The sequence below is a fragment of the Saimiri boliviensis genome, chromosome 13 (assembly GCF_048565385.1).
Source record: "Saimiri boliviensis isolate mSaiBol1 chromosome 13, mSaiBol1.pri, whole genome shotgun sequence".
In the NCBI taxonomy this organism is placed as follows: Eukaryota; Metazoa; Chordata; class Mammalia; order Primates; family Cebidae; genus Saimiri; species Saimiri boliviensis.
This window is the reverse complement of record NC_133461.1, coordinates 85,613,802-85,635,735: the sequence shown is the minus strand read 5'-3', so window position 1 is coordinate 85,635,735 and position 21,934 is coordinate 85,613,802. Positions and strand designations below refer to the sequence as shown.

At 45.2% G+C, this 21,934-nt stretch overlaps 1 long non-coding RNA gene across 2 annotated transcripts in view; it reads right to left on the bottom strand.

The window, feature by feature from the left end:
* The window catches only part of LOC141580840 (uncharacterized), a 30,840-nt gene extending 23,366 nt beyond the window's left edge, over positions 1-7,474 (bottom strand). For both annotated transcript variants that reach the window (XR_012513217.1, XR_012513216.1), the window contains exon 1: positions 7,003-7,474. This is a non-coding gene — a long non-coding RNA (uncharacterized LOC141580840). The remainder of the gene's footprint in view (positions 1-7,002) is intronic.
* Positions 7,475-21,934: the final 14,460 nt, after the last annotated feature.

The following is a 21,934-nucleotide window of genomic DNA, read 5'->3' as shown; positions in this document are numbered from 1 at the left end:
TCCACCCGCCTCGGCCTCCCAAAGTGCTGGGATTACAGGCATGAGCCACCGCGCCCGGCCGGAGTCTCACTGTTGACCACGCTGAAGTGTGGTGGCACAGTCTTGGCTCACTGCAACTTCTGCCTCTCAAGTTTAAGCGATTCTCCTGTTTCAGCCTCCCAAGTAGCTGGGTTTACAGGTGCCTGCCACCACACCTGGCTAATTTTTGTATTTGTAGTAGAAAGGGAGTTTCATCATGTTGGCCAGGCTGGTCTCGAACTCCTGACCTCAGGTGATCTTCCCACCTCAGCCTCCCAAAGTGCTGGGATTACAGGCATGAACCACCCTGCTTGTCCTAGGTGGTATCTTTAGAGCAGCGTTTGAATGGACTAACACAGTAAGAGATTGAGAAAACCTGAGAGGTCACATAGTCCAAACCCCTCATTTTACATGGAGGAAGGTGGCTCAGGTGTGAAGCATCTGCTGAAGCTGACACCATGATGGATGAGGGGGTGTAGACGCAGAGCTTGGTGATCTAGATCCCTTTGGAGGGGCGCCTTCTGGCTGCCTAGCCAACAGAAGTTAATCCAAGTCAATATTTATCAGCAAAAGCTCCTTAACCTATTTACATTACTTTCCCCATCTAGATCCAGCCGAATGCATCTTTTCTTCTAGTGCAGTCTGTTGCAGAGACACAGGATCACCTTCCAAACATTTATTCTCATCTCAGAGGCGTGTTGGGATGTTGCTTGTTTCTTTTCAGGAGATCTCCTTGAAGACAATCCTGAGATCTTTCACAGACATCTTGGTTTCTGACAAAATGTCAGCACAGCTTCCCAACTCTCTTCGCTACCATTTCTGGTCTCTTCTGACTTAACGACAACTCCAGATCTTGGGCCACATTGTCTGTGGTCTTCGAGCACTGGTGTCTTGTGGACCTCATAATGTTTCCTAGTTCAGAGCCTCCTGAAATCTAGCGTTTTTTTTCTGTGTTCACAATGGACTTTTGTCCTCTTTCTCACATGGGGCTGGGGCTGTGGGGGCAGCTCTGCTGCCTCTTCCCCAAACTCTCCAGTGGAACTGCCAACCCCTGGGCCACAGTGGGATCCTCAGAGTTCTGACCCTAGGAAGCCTCATGGAAGTTATAAAAGCAAGTTTATGAGATAAAAGGTTTATGCGTATGTGCATGTACATATGATACACACATATGCACCTACAGAGAATAGAGACCCAGTCAAATGTAAAATGTTCTCATCTTAGGGGGATTTTAAAATATGTATGTGTATGTGCATGTGTGTGTGTACATACATACGCAGATCAAGATGTAGAATATTTCCAACCTCCCAAAGTGCTTCCTTTTGTCCCACCCCCATGCCCGAACCCAATCAGTGCCTTCATTCAAGAGCTATTGCCTGGAGCTCTATTAGCAACATTTGTTTTGCTGTTCTTGGAGCTCCTCTGAACAAAACCCTATGGCATGTGCTCTTCTGTGTCTGGCTTCTTTGCCTCCATATCATGTCCATGAGCTTCATTCATGTTGTTAGATTTTAGTTTACAGTTTACTACTTTCTCTCAGGAGTTTAAAAAAAAAAAATGCCAAAACTGGCTGGGCTCGGTGGCTCACACCTGTAATCCCAGCACTTTGAGAGGTCAAAGTGGGCAGATCACCTGAGGTCAGGAGTTTGAGATCAGCTTGGCCAACATGGTAAAACTCCGTCTCTACTAAAAATACAAAAATTAGCTGGGCATGGTGGCACGTGCCTGTAGTCCCAGCTACTCCAGAGGCTGAAGCAGGAGAATCACTTGAACCCAGGAGGTGGAGGTTGTAGTAAGCTGAGATCACGCCATTGCACTCCAGCCTGGCAACAGAGTGAGACTCCGTCTCAAAAAAAAAAAAAAAAAAAAAAAGGCTGGGCGCGATGGCTCAAGCCGGTAATCCCAGCACTTTGGGAGACTGAGGCGGGTGGATCACGAGGTCAAGAGATCAAGACCATCCTGGTCAACATGGTGAAAACCCGACTCTACTAAAAATAAAAAACATTAGCTGGGCATGGTGGTGCGTGCCTGTAATCCCAGCTACTCAGGAGGCTGAGGCAGGAGAATTGCCTGAACCCAGGAGGCGCGGAGGTTGCGGTGAGCCAAGATCGTGCCATTGCACTCCAGCCTGGGTAACAAGAGTGAAACTCCGTCTCAAAAAAAAAAAAAAGAAAAGAAATTTGCGAAAACTCCAGGTAATTAAAAGTGTGATTTTTTTGGGGGGGGGGGATCGGAATAATCAATATTTATATTTATCACATTTGGTCCTAAATATGCATACTTGACTTAAGGATATGAACAGAAAAAAACAATCACCAACACGGGCATCCTACTAATTAGCAGGCAGATAAGAAAATGTTGAATCTTACTAGTAATCCAGAAAGTACAAAGTAAAAGAAAATGCCATATAAGTACTCTAAGTAATTAAAATTATTTTTTGTTTGTTTGAGGCAGGTTTCACTCTGTCACCCAGGATGGGGTGCAGTGGCCTGATCTCAGCTCACTGCAATCTTCGCCTCCTGAGTTCAAGCAATTCTCCTGCCTCAGCCTCCTGAATAGCTGGGATTACAGGCATGCGTTACCACATATGGCTAATTTTTGTATTTTTAGTAGAGACAGGGTTTTGCCACGTTGGCCAAGCTGGTCTCAAACTCTGACTTCAAATGATCTGCCTACCTCAGTCTCCCAAACTTCTAGGATTACAGATGTGAGCCATTATACCTGGCCTAAGATTATTTTTTCAATGAAAATATTTGATGCTAGCAAGAGTTCAATAAAATGGGACCTTTCAAATTCTCCCAGTGAGCATATAAATTAGTACAGTTCTTAAGAGGAAATTCAAGAGCCTTTAAAAATCTCCACTCCCCTTTAACATTTCTCTGATTGTGACTCTTAAAAAAGGAAATGATTTGACAGATAGAAAAAGAGCATTTGAACAAAAATGCTTATTCAGTATCCTAAATAGTATGAAAAGTAAGAAACCACCTAAATATCCAGCATTTGGGGGAATGATTATAAAAAGTGCAGTAAATTCACTCAGTACAATATTATATTGTCTTAAAGTACTGGCAGTGATCACGTCTAATTAGCTGTAGGACAAAGACTGAGAGAGTTGTAGAAAGTTGTTAGCAAGTTGGCTGGGCATGGTGGCTCATGCTTTTAATCCCAGCACTTTGGGAGGCTAAGGTGGGAGAATTGCTTGAGCCCAGGGGTTTGAGGCTTCAGTAAGCTATGATCGTACCACAGCACTCCGGCCTGGATGACAGAGTCAAACCTTGTCTCAAAAGAAAAAGAATGCAAGTCTCCTTTAAAACCTGCTGAGTAGGATTGACTGTTTTGTTTTATGTATACTGTTACAAAGCTGGGATTCAGAGATTTATCATCCAACAATGGGTTTATTAAACTCATTTTTAGTTAAAAAAATAAAAAGTTGGCCAGGTGCAGTGGCTCACACCTGTAATCCCAACACTTTGGGGGACCGAGGCAGGTGGATCACAAGGTCAGGAGATCGAGACCATCCTGGCTAACATGGTGAAAACTCGTCTCTATTAAAAAATAAAAAAATTGGCCGGGCGCGGTGGCTCAGCCTGTAATCCCAGCACTTTGGGAGGCCGAGGCGGGTGGATCACGAGGTCGAGAGATCGAGACCATCCTGGTCAACATAGTGAAACCCCGTCTCTACTAAAAATACAAAAAACTAGCTGGGCATGGTGGTGCGTGCCTGTAATCCCAGCTACTCAGGAGGCTGAGGCAGGAGAATTGCCTGAACCCAGGAGGCGGAGGTTGCGGTGAGCCGAGATCGCGCCATTGCACTCCAGCCTGGGTAACAAGAGTGAAACTCCGTCTCAAAAAAAAAAAAAAAAATAAATAAATAAAAAAAAATAAAAATAAAAAAAAATAAAAATAAAAAAATTGCCGGGCGCGGTGGCTCACGCCTGTAATCCCAGCACTTTGGGAGGCCGAGGCGGGTGGATCACAAGGTCAAGAGATCAAGACCATCCTGGTCAACATGGTGAAACCCCGTCTCTACTAAAAATACAAAAAATTAGCTGGGCATGGTGGCGCGTGCCTGTAGTCCCAGCAACTCAGGAGGCTGAGGCAGAAGAATTGCCTGAACCCAGGAGGCGGAGGTTGTGGTGAGCCGAGATCACGCCATTGCACTCCAGCCTGTGTAACAAGAGCGAAACTCCGTCTCAAAAAAAAAAAAAAAAAATTAGCCTGGCATGGTGGCATGTGCCTGTAGTCCCAGCTACTTGGGAGGCTGAGCCAGGAGAATCACTTAAACCTGGGAGGCAGGTTGTAGTGAGCTGAGATCACACCACTGCACTCCAGCCTGGGTGACAGAGACTCTGTCTCAAAAAAAAGAAAAGTTTGTACTTTGGTAAGAGAATAATATATGTAAATTTATCTCAATTCCTAGCACATTTCCTGATCAATATAGGTAATAATTATTATCATAGTTATGACTAATATTCTTCATTTTTTTCAGGCACATGCCGTCACACCTTGCTACTTAGTTGTTTATTTAGTGACATGGTTTCGATATGTTGCCTAGGCTGGTCTCGGACTCCTGGCCTCAGCCTCCCGAGTAGCTGGGATTACAGGTGCATGCTATTGTGTTGATTTATGTTAATGCTGAGTGCTGACTATATGGGGAAAGACTTTAAGTTCTTTGCATGATTTCATTTTATTCTCATTTTATACATTTTGCAAAGCCTGCTCATACACAGTGTTTCAGTACATTTTTCTCCCAGGCATTACACCTGCAAGTTGGGTACGATGCCACTGTGAGATGGTGGTGTCTGAGTTACAGTTTAGGGATGCTCGCAGCTGGGTTCTGGGTTTTGAAGCAATAAAGAAGAAAATTGCAGGAGGAAAGCAGGGAAGTAGGTTTCCACTGTCCAGCCTGGCTTACTCATGGGATGTGTGCTGTAGGAGCCCAGCTCCCCGGATACCTGCAGAAAGCGTGTATGCCTAGGTCTTCACTGGGGCTCCTATCTAGCGTGGACCCCGCCATCTGAACATCAGCCAAGCAGTGTCCACTGCACGTGGCAGGCTGAGCCCCGTAAGAATGAGTCACATGGGCCGGGCGCGGTGGCTCAAGCCTGTAATCCCAGCACTTTGGGAGGCTGAAGCAGATGGATCACGAGGTCAAGAGATCAAGACCATCCTGGCAACATGGTGAAACCCCGTCTCTACTAAAGATACAAAAAATTAGCTGGGCATGGTGGCACGTGCCTGTAATCTCAGCTACTCAAGAGGCTGAGGCAGGAGAATTGCTTGAACCCAGGAGGCGGAGGTTGCGGTGAGCCGAGATCGCGCCATTGCACTCCAGCCTGGGTAACAAGAGCGAAACTCCGTCTCAAAAAAAAAAAAAAAAAAAGAATGAGTCACATGGACAGGAATTACAGGAAGCTCAGTGTGGTTTCTCTGCACAACAGAGCAGCGAGCATGGAAACTATAAAGCTCTGGGAGGTAAAGGATGTGCAAATTCTTCTATTGGAATTGCCCTTCTGTAAGTTCTCCCCAGCAACCCCACATGCAGACAGACCTATGGCTTCGAGTCCCGTGGATTCACCCGGGTTTGCCCCCTTTCAAGCCAAACCGGGACAAAGAATTCCATCCTCTTGGTCTTATTTATTTATTTTTTAAAAATGCATTTCACAAAGCTGATTCTGTGCTTAATGCTACTGGAGTCATCACAAAAAAAGACCAACTTTATCAATCCTACTTCTTGGGAAAAACCCTGGCAGTGCTTCCAACTGTCCCCTCAAGGGTGTGGCGGATTCAACCCATTCAGCAAAGTGCTGGGCCACTGAATGGCACAGGCTTTAGAAAAGCCCTGCTAAGAACCCTGCATAGATATCTGAAATAAGAGGCATTGACCTCTTTTTACTTTTTTTTTTTTTGAAAAAATAGTTTAGAAGCTAAATTCTCCTAGAATTGTAAAGAAAAACAAGAGTTTCTAGTGCATTCCTTTTCATTTCTAATTCTCCTTTTTGTTGCTTTCTTCTATATGCTCCTTTAAAAAAAAAAAAAAAAAGTCTTTTTTTTGGTTTTTTGTTTTGTTTTTTTTTTTGAGACGGAGTTTCGCTCTTGTTACCCAGGCTGGAGTGCAATGGCGCGACCTCGGCTCACCGCAACCTCCGCCTCCTGGGTTCAGGCAATTCTCCTGCCTCAGCCTCCTGAGTAGCTGGGATTATAGGCACACGCCACCATGCCCAGCTAATTTTTTGTATTCTTAGTAGAGACGGGGTTTCACCATGTTGACCAGGTTGGTCTCGATCTCTCGACCTCGTGATCCACCCGCCTCGGCCTCCCAAAGTGCTGGGATTACAGGCTTGAGCCACCGCGCCCGGCCGGTTTGTTTTTATTTTTCTTTTATTCCCCTTAAAATTTCATATTGACAATATAGCAGTGTCGGAGAGCCTAGCCCTGGGGTCAAGCAATATGTCAGTTAGCTATTGCCACATTAATGCTGCATAAAAGGCCACCCCCAAACTCAGTGTCTTTTTTTTTCTTTTTCCTTTGAGACAGGGTCTCACTCCATTACCCAGGCTGGAGGGCAGTGGTGCAATCTCAGCTCACTGCAACCTCCACCTTCCAGGCTCAAAGATTCTCGTGCCTCAGCTTTCTGAGTAGCTGGGATTACAGGCGCCCGTCACCACACCCAGCTAATTTTTGTATTTTTAATAGAGACGCAGTTTCTCCATGTTGGCCAGGCTGGTTTCAAATTCCTGACCTCAAGTGATCTGCCCACCTTGGCTTCCCAAAGTGCTGGGATTACAGGCGTGAGCCACCATGCCTGGCCTTACCCCTTATTTTTAAAATGCAAGCATATCCAGCTCTCTCAATTTTTCAGTTTTTAATATCTTTCTCATATGAAAGATGAAAATTTAGAGCGATTCATGCACACCAGCCGCCACCTACACTCCTCCTCTCTCAGATTTTGATTAAATCAGTGTGTAGGATTTCCATTATTCTCACCTTAAATTTCATTCAGGGCTGGCAGCACCAGCCAGCGAGAACTCCTCTGTGTCTTCTTCCGTTCCTTTCGCCTTTTTTCGTCGCTTTGCTCTGTTTCACTGGTTTTGGGGGTGTAACCGTCTTCCCCATTTTCTTCAGAAGTCAGTCCTGTCCCCTCCAAAGCCTCAACTGTGCCCATTTTGCGGAGTCTGCGAGCTGATCAAAGAAAACTTGAGTCATCCTCTTCCCAAGGGCACTTGCATAATTTTATTAGGAAATGATGGGGAAAAAAAAGTTCAGGACTGAAGAAGAGTTCATAAAGCAGAATTTCAGGCAGCCAAGTGAGGAGTTGGGGGCTGGGATACTCGGCTGGCCTCCCTTCCGTTCTATCTGCTCTGCCAATGTTTGACGGAGTCCTCAAGCCATGAAGGAGTTAAGAGCCAGTCAGTGGGAAGGACTAGAAGGGGAGGCAGAGCGGGAGGCAGAGCGGGAGGACAAAGGAATCCAGGGCCTCTGAAGGCAGGCTAGCTGGCTGGAACTGGCCCATCCCTCCCATGACTTGCTAAATATAACTGTTAAGTCATCTGCAGTCCCTCGGGGTCATTCTAGCAGAGGAGCTGGGCATCAGTGGTAGTTTGCCATTCTAGGTCAGAGGGGTCTTGGAGAAAGCACCATCAGCACATTCTCTCCCCGAAATTTGGTCCTCTGAGCTCAGTGTCACTGGTGTGTGTGTGGTGTCCACCCTGAGCACTGCATGCCCATCCATGCCCCCTGACGTGACAAAGCCAGGCTGTCCCCAGCCAGCTCTGATGCTGTGCGTGCCAAGGGCCAGCCCCTGCCGGACTCTCTTCCTGGAGTGGGATTCCGAGGAAAGAGGTCATTCTGGAGAACTGGGGCTGCTGTCCCCACCTAGTTTGTTTCTGGATGCAACCACAGGCCTGTGTCACCATGTCCTCTCACTGACATGCTTTGGCTCAGAGCAATGTTCAGTGAAGGAAATGAGCACAGACTTTGTCAACTAGAAACTCATGTTCTCTGTTTTAAAACAAAAACAAAAACAAAACAAAACGGAAATCTATTGGGGAAAGGGCAAAGAGAAAGAGAGAGATGGATTCAGAGAGGCCAGTTATATTTCACACGAAGAAGAAATTCGTGACTGAGCCAGGTGGCTCCCGCCTGTAATCCTAGCACTTTGGAAGGCCGAAGCGGGCGGATCACCTGAAGTCAGGTTTAATAGAAACCCTGTCTCTACTAAAAATATAAAAAATTAGCCTGACGTGTAATCCCAGCTACTTGGGAGGCTGAGACAGGAGAATCACTTGAACCTGGGAGGCAAAGGTTGCAGTGAGCCGAGATTGCACCATTGAACTCCAGCCTGGCAACAGAGCAAAACTCTGCCTCAAAACAAGAACAAAAAAAATATTTCTGATTTTTGGAAATGGCTTTCTTTTTAAGATAGAAGTTTTTATATCCTCAGATGAGATCTTAATAAAATAGTATTCTGCTTTTATGCAGACATATGGGTTCTGTTTATTTAAAAAAAAAGCAGACGTTGTCTCTGGCTGTGTGTGTTAGGGGGAGGACTGTACACACACACACACACACACACTCATACACATACACATTCACACACACTATCACACACACACTCACATACACTCACTTGTGAGTACAGCACTAGGTACTTTGCAAACATGTGCCTATTTAAGGCAGACCTGGGCTCGGACATTAATTTGCTTTCCTAAAGTGTTTCACTGTTTGTCTGAGGCCTCCAATCACTGGGCACTGGTAAGCCTGTTCTAAAGGCTCGGTCCCACTCTTTCGCATGTTAGTGGCCTTACTGGACGGGGGTCAAGTGAAATGTCTCCAAGTAGTGGCAGCCAGCCCAGAGGTTTCTTTTTGACCATCACCTCCTCTCAGTAACTCCACGGAAGCAGCAGGAGGGTTGTAAGTCTCTTCTCACCTTTGTTGGAAGGGTGCAGCACGGCATCTCAAACTCCAATGTATACCTTGTTTAAAATGCAGATTCTAATTCAGGAGGCCTGGCTGGGACCTGGTAGTCAGCATTTCTAATCAGCTTCCAGAGGATGCCAGGGCTCAGTACAGACAACGCTTTGAAAAGCAGGCCGGGCATGGCTGCTAATGCCTGTAATCCTAGCACTTTGGGAGGCTGAGGTGGGTGGATAACGTGAGGTCAGGAGTTCAAGACCAGCCTGGCCAATATGGCGAAAATCCATCTTTACTAAAAATACAAAAACAACAACAATGACAAAATTAGCTGGGTGTGGTGTGTACCTGTAATCCCAGCTACTTGGGAGGCTGAGGCAGGAGAATCGCTTGAACCTGGGAAGTGGAGGTTGTAGGACCCACCATAGCATGACTGCACTCCTGCCTGGGTGACAGAGAGACTTTACCAAAAAAAGAAAGAAAGAAAGAAAAGGCCTGAAGGACTTCGTTCCAGAAGCACTGTGTGTCCAGTGCACACCTGCGGACTCTGTCCAACGTTGTGCAGCTCCCCTTCCTCCCTGTGGACTCGAGCTTTCCTGGCTGCTCTCTCTGGTGCTCCTGGTCTATGTTCATTTTGTTTGTTTTGGTTTTGGGTTTTTTGTTGTTGTTGGTTTTGTAAGATGGAGTCTCGCTCTGCCCACTGGGCTGGAGTGCAGCAGCATGATCTCAGCTCATTGCAACTTCCTCCTCCTGGATTCAAGCGATTCTCTTATCTCAGCCTCCTAAGCAGCTGGGACTACCAGTGCACGCCACCACGCCCGGCAAACTTTTCATATTTTTGGTAGAGACGGTGTTTCACCATATTGCCCAGGCTGGTCTTGAACTCCTGAGCTCAGGCATTCTGCCTACCTTGGCCTCCTAAAGTGTTGGGATGACAGGTGTGAGCCCCCATGCCTGGAGCTCCTGGTCTATGTTCTGCCCTTGTTCTGCCCAAGGACTGAGTGACCCCACACATACTACTGCTTTCCTGCTTCCCACAGAACTTATTGAATCTATAATAATGATAATATTGGCCACCTGCCAAATTCCGCGCTGGGCGCTGTGCTCACGTGAATCATCTCAGATAGGCTATGTGACCACCATACTGCAATCCATGGGAGGACACTGAGTTTCCAAGAAGTGAGCTGATGATGCTAATCATGGCACTGTGCTTCTGCCCTGTTAGGAGCACAGGTGGCAAATGCCCAGAGATCTGAAGAGCAGGCACCTTTGTGGACTCTGGGCACAGTTCTGGAACCTGTGCCTAATTCTGTTCTATGTAGGATGCCACCCTCACCAAACAAGTCTCCCTGCATTCAGGCACTGGAGCTGCGGTGCCAGAGCCCCCACAGCACTGCCACATGAAGTTGAGAATGAGCTTAGCAGGGTTGCCATACACCCACGAGGCAGGGAAAAAACAAAAGAGGTGATAATCTTCAGATTTTGAGGCTTTGGGAAAGACAAGTCTCCAGTGGAAAATGGGCTTATCTCAGAAAGTCACCCTCAGATAACCTTTGCTTCCACTTGCAACTCACAGGAGGTCCTGGCTTTCCTTCGGTTTTTTTCCCCCTCCAGAAGATTGAGTCAGAGAGTTAGGGAAGGGATTTATTTACTCTGGAGTCTTTAATACTTAACTGTCCACTGCAGTGATGGAAAAAGGGGACACAGGCCCTCTATACGCAAATATCAAGGGTCAAAAGGTCAGGTGAGCCCTTGTGACCTTACATGAACACACACAGGTACGTGCACACATGCACAAGCACACACACACAATTTGCCAAGCAAATAAAGGATGCAAGGGGGAAGGGGAGATGTTATATATACTTGGAAACAAGCTTTTATTATGATTTTGTTTGTATTTAGAGACAGAGTCTCGCTCTGTCACCCAGGCTGGAGTGCAGTGGCACCATCTCAGCTCACTGCAATCTCTGCCTCCTGGGCTGAAGCAATTCTCCTGCCTCAGCCTCCTAAGTAGCTAGGACTACAGGTATGCACTACCATGCCCACCTAATTTTTTGTATTTTAATAGAGATGGATTTTCACCATGTTGTCCAGGCTGGTCTTGAACTCCTGAGCTCAGACAATCCACCTGCCTTGGCCTCCTGAAGTGTTATGATTACAGATGTAAGCCATTGCACCTGGCCCATTTAATTGTTTTTTTAATTAAAAAACAATTTTTGAGACAGGGTCCTGCTTTGTCACACAGGCTGGAGTGCAGTGGCATGATCATAACCCACTGCAGCCTTGAACTCCTGGGCTCTACTGATCCTCCTGCCTCAGCCTCCCAAATAGCTACAGGCAAGCACCGCCAGGCCTGGCTAATCTGTGATTTTTTTGTCGAGACAGGGTTTTGCCATTTTGCCCAGGCTGGTCTCAAACTCCTAAGCAATCCTCCCGAAGTATTAGGATTATAGGCATGAGCCAACTCAACTGTCCAGAAACAATCTTTTAAAGAGAATTGAAGGAGAAGCCGTCTTCATACATCTGTGTCCTCATCACTCGTGTGCATCCGGACACTCCCTCTTTCATTAAACTTAGCATGGAAAATGATCAACTGTTCTCACTGATGTGTGTATTCTTGCTTCTCATTCTGAGTTCTCCCTGGGGTATCCTGGGAAGTAAACCATCACTGTTCCTTTCTATAACACTTCACTTTAACCAAAATCTACTTTATCTGCAGGACGATAGCTCCCTCCTCCCCTGGCATGACATTCCTCTCACTCTCCACCTTCCTGGGGGCCTCTCCTTGTTCTGGGTCCCCCATCCCTTTTCTCAACTATTTCTTCGGTCATCAGCTCTCGGCAGCCTCCATGGATGTCCACACCATCTGTTCACGCTCCTTTCCCAATCCTCCTTCCTGATGAACACGCTTGAGGATCTTCTTCAGAGGCCTTAGTCTTTTCCCTCTATCCATAAAGGAAATGTTTGGCTGTTTCTGTAAACATCCTCAGCCTCTGCAGGTCTAGAGACCTTTATCTCTACTCATTCCACGTCATCAAGACACAAACAGATGAGCAGGCAGAGCTGCCCCAGCCCCATGCTCTGAATTCCTGAAATTCTCCCCTCTGCCCTGCACCACCTCATGCTGTCTTCCTCTTGCTCAACCAGAGAGATCTCATCACTCCCCTCTCACTATTTCCTCCGAGCTCTCATGTCTTGATTTGCTCACCCAGCCTAGAGACTTCCTGCCTCTGAGCCATCCCGCCCCTCCCCAGTGCGTCCGTCCTGGCCTCCCTCCTTTCGGTGAGGCTCTCTCTCCAGCGTCCCTGCTTCATTTTTCCCACTTCCTCCTTCCCAAACCTTAAGTGGTTTATAGGAGAGAGGGAGGGAGGGAGGGAGGGAGGAAAGAAGGAAGGAAGGAAGGAAATCAATTAATCTTCAGATGCCTCCTGGCCACCAAACAAAATCTAAATGTCTTGACCTGCCAGCATGGCTGTTTCCCCACATGCCACTAAATCTTTGCTCCTGTTATCTTCTCTAGCTCCAGGGCCTTCTCTCCGCATTGTCAAATCTTACCTTACCTCAGAGGCAAGCTCAGAACCCATCTTGGCCAAGAAGTTGTCCCTAAACCCTCCTGCTAGAAGGGACTGCACCCACTTTTGCTCTCTTACAGCTCTTGAGTCCTCTTGCGGTGTGTATAGCCTTCCACCTTATCCTCTAGCTAACGCACAGGACGGTGGGTTCCTTCCGGGCTGGAGCCCAGTCTCCATATCGCTGCAGGCCCCACAGCAGCAACACAGTATATGAGCCACAATGCTAGTCTATTCAGGATGTTTCTCTCTTTATTTTTAGCTAATTCATTAACTTTTTTTTTTCTTTTAGACAGGGTCTCACTCTGTTGCACAGGCTGAAATGCAGTGGCACAATCATAGCTCACTGCCACCTTGACCTCCTGGGCCCAAGAGATCCTCCCACCTCAGCCTCATGAGTATTAGGGTTTACAAGCACATGCCACCACCCCGGACTCATTTTTTATTTTTGTAGAGTTGAGGTCTCCCTGTGTTGTCCAGGCTGGTTTTGAACTCCTGGCCTCAAGTGATTCTTTCACCTTGGCTTCCCAAAGAGTTGGGATTATAGGTGTCAGCCACCTTGACCAGCCCAGGATGCTATCGTAACAAAGGCAAAAAAAAAAAAAAAAAAAAAAAAGTGTGTTAGATAAACACACACAGCAGTAGGAAGTACAGGGACTGCTGGACCTCAGAGCTGCCTGGAGCCAGCGGCTGGAATTCAACAGGGCACGTGTTTCTGCTCTGTCTCTATTTCTCTGCATGTGGAGTCATTCTCCTGCTGCAGCCAGGATCCCCCATGTAGCTTGAGGATTCCCAGGCCACACATACCAGGATTCTAGCCCCAAAGTGTGTGGACTCTGTTCCTTTAATTCCTCTTTTTAAAATCTTAGAGAAAAATAAATACAATAAAAATCCCAGCCGGGTGCGGTGGCTCAAGCCTGTAATCCCAGCACTTAGGGAGGCTGAGGTGGGTGGATCACGAGGTCGAGAGATCGAGACCATCCTGGTCAACATGGTGAAACCCCGTCTCTACTAAAGATACAAAAAATTAGCTGGGCATGGTGGCACATGCCTGTAATCCCAGCTACTCAGGAGGCTGAGGCAGGAGAATTGCCTGAGCCCAGGAGGCGGAGGTTGCGGTGAGCCGAGATCGCGCCATTGCACTCCAGCCTGGGTAACAATAGCGAAACTCCGTCCCAAAAAAAAAAAAAAAAAAAAAAAAAATCCCAAAGAAATGCTCTGATTGGTCCAGTGTGGATCAGGTGTCTGCCCCTGGACCCCTCAGCTACGGCTGGGGGATTGGGTGACTCAGTCTGTGTACAGCCCACTCCTGAGTTCTGGAGTCACTGTTGTAGAAAGGAGGAATCTTCAGCCAGGCATAGTGGCTCACACCTGTAACCTCAGCACATTGGGAGGCCGAAGCGGGTGGATCACAAGGTCAGGAGTTCAAGACCAGCCTGGCCAACATGGTGAAACCCTGTCTCTACTAAAAATACAAAAAAAAATAGGCACAATGGTGGGTGCCTGTAATCCCAGCTATCAGGAGGCCGAGACAGGAGAATCACTTGAACCCGGGAGGCAGAGGTTGCAGTGAGCCGAGATCGTGCCATTACACTCCAAGCCTAGGCAACAGAGCAAGACTCTGTATAAAAAAAAAGAAAACAGAATCTTCATGAGCACTCCAATAATTCTAGCACACTTGTACCCAATAGTGTATAAATATGTGTCATTAATATTTGTATTAATTATGAATTATGTAGTTGTGCTATAAGAAGTCACTGCTTAGGGTGCCTCTGTCATTTTAACCATATCCCTTATTCTTGCCCATTCATTAATACAAGTCTTCTAATAGTTCCACTTGATCAACCTAATTCCAATTAAAATATATGCTTGAAAGGAATAAGCTTAGTTCTTTCTCAAAGAACTCTTAAAATGAAACTTTAGCTGGAGATTTTACCTCCAGCTAAGATGGGTTGGTAAAGTTTCTGTGGAGGTACATCAGACTAAAAATGAGGTCAAGTCCACTGTGGCCTTTTTAAATTAAAACTTTTTATTGTTGTACAAATTCCTTCTATTTTTACTGATTTCTTCTCCAAGTCCACCGGCATCCTATACCTCAAACCCCAACATTTGTGGGTTTGATTTGCTGTGTGGGAGGATGTCTGTTTCTTTCGTCCACATTATTATTTATTATGAAAAATTATAAGCATGTTCCCTAAGACTGGCTTTTTCTAGCATGGTTCCTTATGGCCAGGGCTGTGCAACTCTCAGATTGGAAAATGTGTCAAGGAATGAGTTGCTTTTGCCATTTTCAGCTTTTTTAATGCTTTGAGCTCTTTGAAAGCCAAGGCACACATTTTGACCCCTTTTATCAATGCCCTCTCCATGGAAAGTCAATAAATGAATTACCCGGAACTTTTGGCCTTTGGGTCCTTGAGGGATGGAGGGATGACAAGAAAAATCTTTTGTATCAGCCAAACACTTATAAGCAGGGAAGAAAGGAGGGAAGCACTTTACACAAAAGCCAAGCATCCATTAATATATGAAAATAAAATTAACCAGATGACATGTAGTCCTAATATCCAGACAACGAATTGAATTTATTTTCTCATAGATGTGGGCTTGCCAGATTTAGTAGATAAAAATAGTAATGCCCAGTTGAATTCAAATCTGAAATAAACCATTTTATAGATGATTGATTGATACTAGTTTAAATACGTTCCATAGTTTAGTTTCACAATGCTTGGGACATACTGTGATGGTTAATTTTATATGTCAATTTAACTGTCCAAAGAGTGCCAGATATTTGGTTAAACATTATTCTTGGTGTTTCTGTAAGGGTGTTTCTGCATGAGACTAACATTTGAATCAGTAGACTGAGCAAAGCAGATAGCCCTCCTCAGTGTAGGCAGTGTAGGCGGGCCACATCCAATCCATTGAAGGCCTGAATAGAACAAAAGTCTTGAGCAAGAGACAATTCACTCCCTCTCTCTGCCTGGCAGTCTATGAGCTGGGACATCGGTCTTCTCCTGCCTTGAGACTTGAACTGGAACTTAAACCATTAGCTCTCCTGATTCTCAAGCCTTTGAACTGTGGGTCTTGGGACTTCTCAGCCTCATGTGAGCCAGTTCATTAAAATAGGTAGGTAGATAGATAGTAGAATCTATTGGTTCTATTTCTCTCTGTGACCTTGACAAATACAACGTTTATACTAAAAATTTAAAAATAAATTTGTAATTGAAAATTATAGTTTATATGAAATTCATACTTAATCAAGCAAGTATCCTGTCTTTTATCTGTCAACTCTGCAAAGATCCGATATTTTGGCCTTGTATAGATAGACATAGTCTAAATTTTACTTTTAAGACAACAATGATTTTGTCAAAAATATGTATCCATAGAAACTAAGTTCTTCCAATGGTTTACCTACTGTCTTTGAAATTGAAATTTAGACTGCTCTTCTTCATTCCAAGCTTTCTTTGATACAGCTCACAGCCTCAGCATGGGCGCTAAAGCATTGTGGTTTAGTAGTGGGTAAGTTGAGTTAATGCTCAATTCTGTTAGTGGGCCCTTTATTAATTTGTCTCTAACTCTGAGTGCATCATAGTGTTTAGTCCAGGGTTACAACTTTTAGCCCTTGTTTATGCTCCTAAATGGTGGTGATGCAGTCTTCTATTCAAGGACCATTTGTCAAGCATATATTTATTTCGTTTTGTTTTCGTTTTTGAGACAGAGTTTCACTCTTGTTGCCCAGGATGGAGTGCAATGGCACGAACTCAGCTCACCACAACTTCCACCTCCTGGTTTCAAGCAATTCTCCTGCCCCAGCCTCCCAAGTAGCTGGGATTACAGGCATGCATCACGACATCCAGCTAATTTTTGTATTTTTAGTAGAGACGGAATTTCACCATGTTGGTCAGGCTGGTCTCAAACTTCTGACCTCAGGTGATTTGCCCGCCTTGGCCTCCCAAAGTGCTGGAATTACAGGCATGAGCCACTGAGCCCAGCTGTTTATTTTTTGTTTTTGTTTTTGTGCCTGGCCTAGCTCCCGCTTATAAGTGAGAACATGTGGTATTTGGCTTTCTGTTCCTGATTTAGTTTACTAAGGATAATGGCCTCTAGCTCCATCTGTGTCCCTGCAAAGGACATGATCGCAACTTTTTTATGCCTGCATAGTGTTCCATGGTATATATGTACCACCTTTTCTTCATTCAGTCTACTGTTGATGGGCATTAAGGTTGATTCTGTGTCTTTGCTATTGTGAATAGCGCTACAATGAACACACATGCGCATGTGTCTTTATGGCAGAGTGATTTATAATCCTTTGGGCATATTACCCATTGATGGAATTGCTGGGTCAAATGATAGTTCTAAATTCTTTGAGAGATTATCAAACTGCCTTCCACAATGGCTAATTTACATTCCCACCAGCAGTGTATAAGCATTCTCTTTTCTTCGCAACCTCATTAGTGTCTGTTATTTTTTGACTTTTAAGTAATAGCCACTCTGACTGATGTAAGACGGTATATCATTGTGGTTTTTATTTGTATTTCTCTAATGATCAGTGGTGTTCAACTGTTTCTCCATATGCATTTTGGCCACGTGTATGTCTTCTTTTTAAAAGTGTCAATTACAGGTATGGTGGCTCATACCTGTAATCCCAGCACTTTAGGGGGCCAAGGCGGGTGGATCACGAGGTCAGGAGATCAAGACCATTCTGGCCAACAAGGTGAAACCCTGCCTTTACTAAAAATGTAAAAATTAGCCAGGTGCGGTGGCACATTCCTGCAGTCCGTTACTTGGGAAGCTGAGGCAGGAGAATTGCTTGAACCTGGGAGGCAGAGGTTGCAGTGAGCTGAGATGGCGCCATTGCACTCCAACCTGGCGACAGAGCAAGATTCTGTCTCAAGAAAAAAAGAAACGTCGATCCATGTTTTTCGCACACTTTTTAATGGGGTTGTTTGATTTTTGCTTGCTAATTTGTTTAAGTTCTATAGATTGTGGATATTAGACCTTTGTCAGATGCACAGTTTGCAAATACTTTCTCCCATGCTGTAGGTTGTTGGTTTATTCTGTTGATAGTTTCTTTTGCTGTGTAGAAGCTCTTTAGTTTAATTAGGTCCCATTTGTCAATTTCTGTTTTTGTTGCAACTGCTTTTGGCATCTTCCCTACATCTGTATTTTTGTGGTTTAAGTGTTTTTATCCCTTCCAAAATTCACGTTGTGTATAGTGTAAGGAAGGGGTCTAGTTTCAGTCTTCTTCATATGTCTGGTCAGTTCTCACAGCACCAGTTATTGAATAGGGAGTTCTTTTTCTGCTGCTTTTTTTAAAAATAGGCTTTTTGGGAACCGGTGATATTTGGTTACACGAGTAAGTTCTTTAGTGGTGATTTGTGAGATTTTGGTGCACTCATCACCTGAGCTGTATACTACACTGAACCCAATTTGTAGCCTTTTATGTCTCAACCCCCTCCCACCCTCTTAAGTACCCAAAGTCCATTATATGATTCTTATGCATTTGCCTCCTCATAGCTTAGCTCCTACTTATGAGTAAGAACATATGATGATTAGTTTTCCATTCCTGAGTTATTTTACTTAGAATACTCGTCTCCAAAAGGCCAGGCACAGTGGCTCATGCCTGTAATCCCAGCACTTTGGGAGGCTGAGGCAGGCAGATCACGAGGTCAAGAGATCAAAACCATCCTGGCCATGGTGAAACCCCGTCTCTACTAAAAATACAAAAATTAGCCGGGCGTGGTGGCACGCACCTGTGGTCCCAGCTACTCAGGAGGCTGAGGCAGAAGAATCGCTTGAACCTAGGAGGCGGAGGTTGTAGGGAGCCGAGATTGCACCACTGCACTCCAGCCTGGCGACAGAGCAAGACTCCTTCTCAAAACAAAACAAAAAATAGAACACTAGTCTCCAGTCCCATCCTTTTCAACAAAGGGTAGCTCTGAATAACCTGACTACCATGAATAAGGCATCTAGACACATGCAGTGAACACTCCTCAGGTCTTCAGCCAGTTTAACTCTCTGGGAAATTAACACTGCATCCTCTGCTGGGAGGGAGAGATACCCACTCTGCATCAGTCAAGTGTTCCGTGATCTTTGGAGGACTAGAGGTTTATAACTGTCTTGAGGCAAAGAATTCTAAAAAAAAAAAAAAAAAAAAAAAAAAAAAAAAAAAAACTTAGAGGTAGGCAGAATTTTCATTCTGGGGTCTTTAAAATACTTCTTCTATCTCGAACCAAAAGGGCTCCCTCTACATATAAATTCCACACCTGGAAAGGGGAAGCATCTGGTGGGTGACCTACCTATAGCAGACTTTCTCCCATGGTCCCTGGCCCCCATCATGGTAGATACATGGCACACGCACACTTTATTCCTCATGAGTGAAATTTGCCTCAAGAAAGAAGGGCACTCGCACCTTGCAAAGTCAAGTTCTGTCCTTGTTTTGTTTTTTAATTGGCTACGTCTGTATTTCTGTGATTTAAGTGTTTTTATCCCTTCCAAAATTCACGTTGCAAATTAATCCACAAGGCAGCAGTATTGGGAGGTGTGGCGTTTGGAATGTGATGGACTCATGAGGGCTCTGCCTTATGAATCGGGCTAGGTGCCCTCATAAAAGGGCTTGACAGAGGGAGCTCACCCTTTTTGCCCTCCTGCTTTCTGCTAAGTGAGGACACAGCATTCTGCCCTCCAGAGGATGCAGCATCAAGACACCATCTTGGAAGCAGAGAGCAGCCCTCAGCAGACAGCAGACTGTCGGCACGTTGATCTTGGACTTCCCTGCGTCCAGAGCTGTGAGGAATAAACTTCTGTTGTTTATATTCATCAATTACTCAGTCTGTGGTATTCTGTCACAGCAACACAAAATAGACAAGACACACATGGAGGCTGTGTGGGAAAAAGAAGGCAGACAGGCAAGATAGTTGGCAGGGAGGAGCTGGAGAATTTGATTGCTTCTGCTCTTGGTGTTCAAATGCCCCTCCTTGTCTTTCCGTAGGATTTTGAGCAAGTTAATAATTTCTCATGGCTAACTTGCATTGAATTGTCTCTGTTTGGGGGAGATTTAAAAAAAATTAACGAACATGACGTCACAGTTGGTATGAGGCTGCCCATGGAAAGCTGAGCATATCTGCTTTACTTAGTTTGTTAACCTGTTTGGCCCCTTTAGCTGTTGGAGCTTACAACCCTCAATGACTATGGTAATATTAGGTACCCAAGAGAGTGAATCCAATGAGGAGATGGGAACTGTCATTTAAATAGCACAGAAAAATGAAATACTCAGCCAGGAAGATTTTGAAATGAGATGTTGCTTAAGTAGAGTACCTTAACAAGAAGGCAGTCATGATAATCATTTGCAGCTACAGATTCAAGTTCAACTAGCATTTATCAAAGACCTATCGTGCAGTAGGCATTAGACCAGGCATTTTTGATTTTAAAATTTTTATTTTTATTTTTTAAAATAGAGACGGCATCTCACTATGTTGTCCAGGCTGGTCTCAAAGTCCTAGCCTCTAGATCTTCTGCCTTGGCCTCCTAAAGTGCTGGGATTACAGGCATGAGCCATTGCACCTAGCCTAGGCTAGGCATTTTAAAAGGCATAAGCCGGCTGGGCACTTTAGTACTAGCACTTAGCGAGGCCAAGGCAGGCAGATCATGAAGTCAGGAGTTCAAGACCAGCCTGGCCAAAATGGTGAAACCCCGTCTCTACTAAAAATATAAAAAAGTTAGCCTGGGCATGGTGGTGCATTCCTGTAATCCCAACTACTCAGGAGGCTGAGGCAGGAGAATTGCTTGAACCTGGACCCAGGAGGTGGAGGTTACAGTGAGCTGAAATTGTGCCACTGTACTCTGGACTACAGAGCGAAACTTAATAACCCATTAAGTTCAGAACAAAAGAATTATGCTCCTTCTTTGGTGTTGAGCAGAGAAATGTGAAAACAGTAAACTATTTTAAGACTAAGGAAGGAAAGTTTTCACTAGACATTATGCCATATAGGGAAAAATATTTCAGGAATATTTCCTGGAGGCTCAAGGGCACATTTTAAAGCTCAAGCTTGAATAATACACCACTCAGTTAAGTCTTTAGCTTTCCTGAAGAATGTGGTAAGAGTATTCAACATAAGAGATTTGCATTTTCTCCTTAATAGTTCATCTTGCATGTTAACTTTAAGGAAAGACTGTACAACATGTTTCTGTGAAACCCACTGTCCATGAGAAGAGGATTCTCAGCACATAGAACAAACGTGTGCCATGCAACTCTCCTAGAGAAGAAAGCATCGTGTGTCCACATAGGGAGATGTTTCTGCAGGAAAAAGCACTCCATTTGCTTCTCTTTAATGGTGTGTATTATTCGCTATCTTTTTTTCTTTTCTTTCTTTCTTTCTTTTTTTTTTTTTGAGATAGAGTCTTGCTCTGTCACCCAGGCTGGAGTGCAGTGGTGCAATCTCGGCTCACTGCAACCTCTGCCTCTGGGGTTCGATTCTCCTGCCTCAGCCTTCCGAGTAGCTGGGATTGCAGACCAGCACCACCAGGCCTGGCTAATTTTTGTATTTTTAGTATTTAGTAGAGATGGGGTTTCACCATGTTGGCCAGGATGGTCTCAAACTCCTGACCTCAAGTGATCCACCTGCCTCGGCCTCCCAAAGTGCTGGGATTACAGGTGAGAGCCACCGCCCCCAGCCTGCTTTCACTCTAGCTATTTGTGTGTGCCTTCCATCTCAGACTGAACTTTTGACTTCGTGGGATCTGGGGCGTTATTTTACCACAGTGCCTAGCACGGTGAGTTGCCTATCACAGGCAATAACTAATAAGACGTTTCATGGAGTGTAGATACGAATGCTAGATCTGGCTCTGCCTCTTAAGATGGGATAAACTCAAGTGTAGCAGATGCTTGTTCTTTTCATCTTGCCAGCGTTTCTTCTTCCTACTTGTCAACTGTAGAATCCAAATTTGTATTGGTTATCTATTCCTTGCCCACGCAATCTATGTCCTTCGGGGGAAAACTGAACCTGCTTCTGGCTCCAGGGACAAATCCTGTTTGGCTTAGATCCATCATGACATTCCATCATCCTCCTGGCCCCAGGGATAGGGTCAAAGATGGACAGGTTCCCCACTCCAAGCCAATGAAATGCAAGATGAGATGAGCTTGCTGGAGATTTCAAGGAAAGAAACTTTGTTACTCATTTGTGGATGCTACAAACAGAGATGCTCTTTGCTCCCTGGATATGAATAAAGAAGACTAAGCTGGCTGGACACGGTGGCTCATGCCTGTAATCCCAGCACTTTGGGAGGCCGAGGCGGTTGGATCACCTGAGCAGCCTGGCCAACATGGCAAAACCCCATCTCTACTAAAAATACAAAAATTAGCCAGACATAGTGGCACATGCCTGTAATCTCAGCTACTCGGGAGAATGAGGTGGGAGAATCGCTTGAACCCAGGAGGAGGAGGT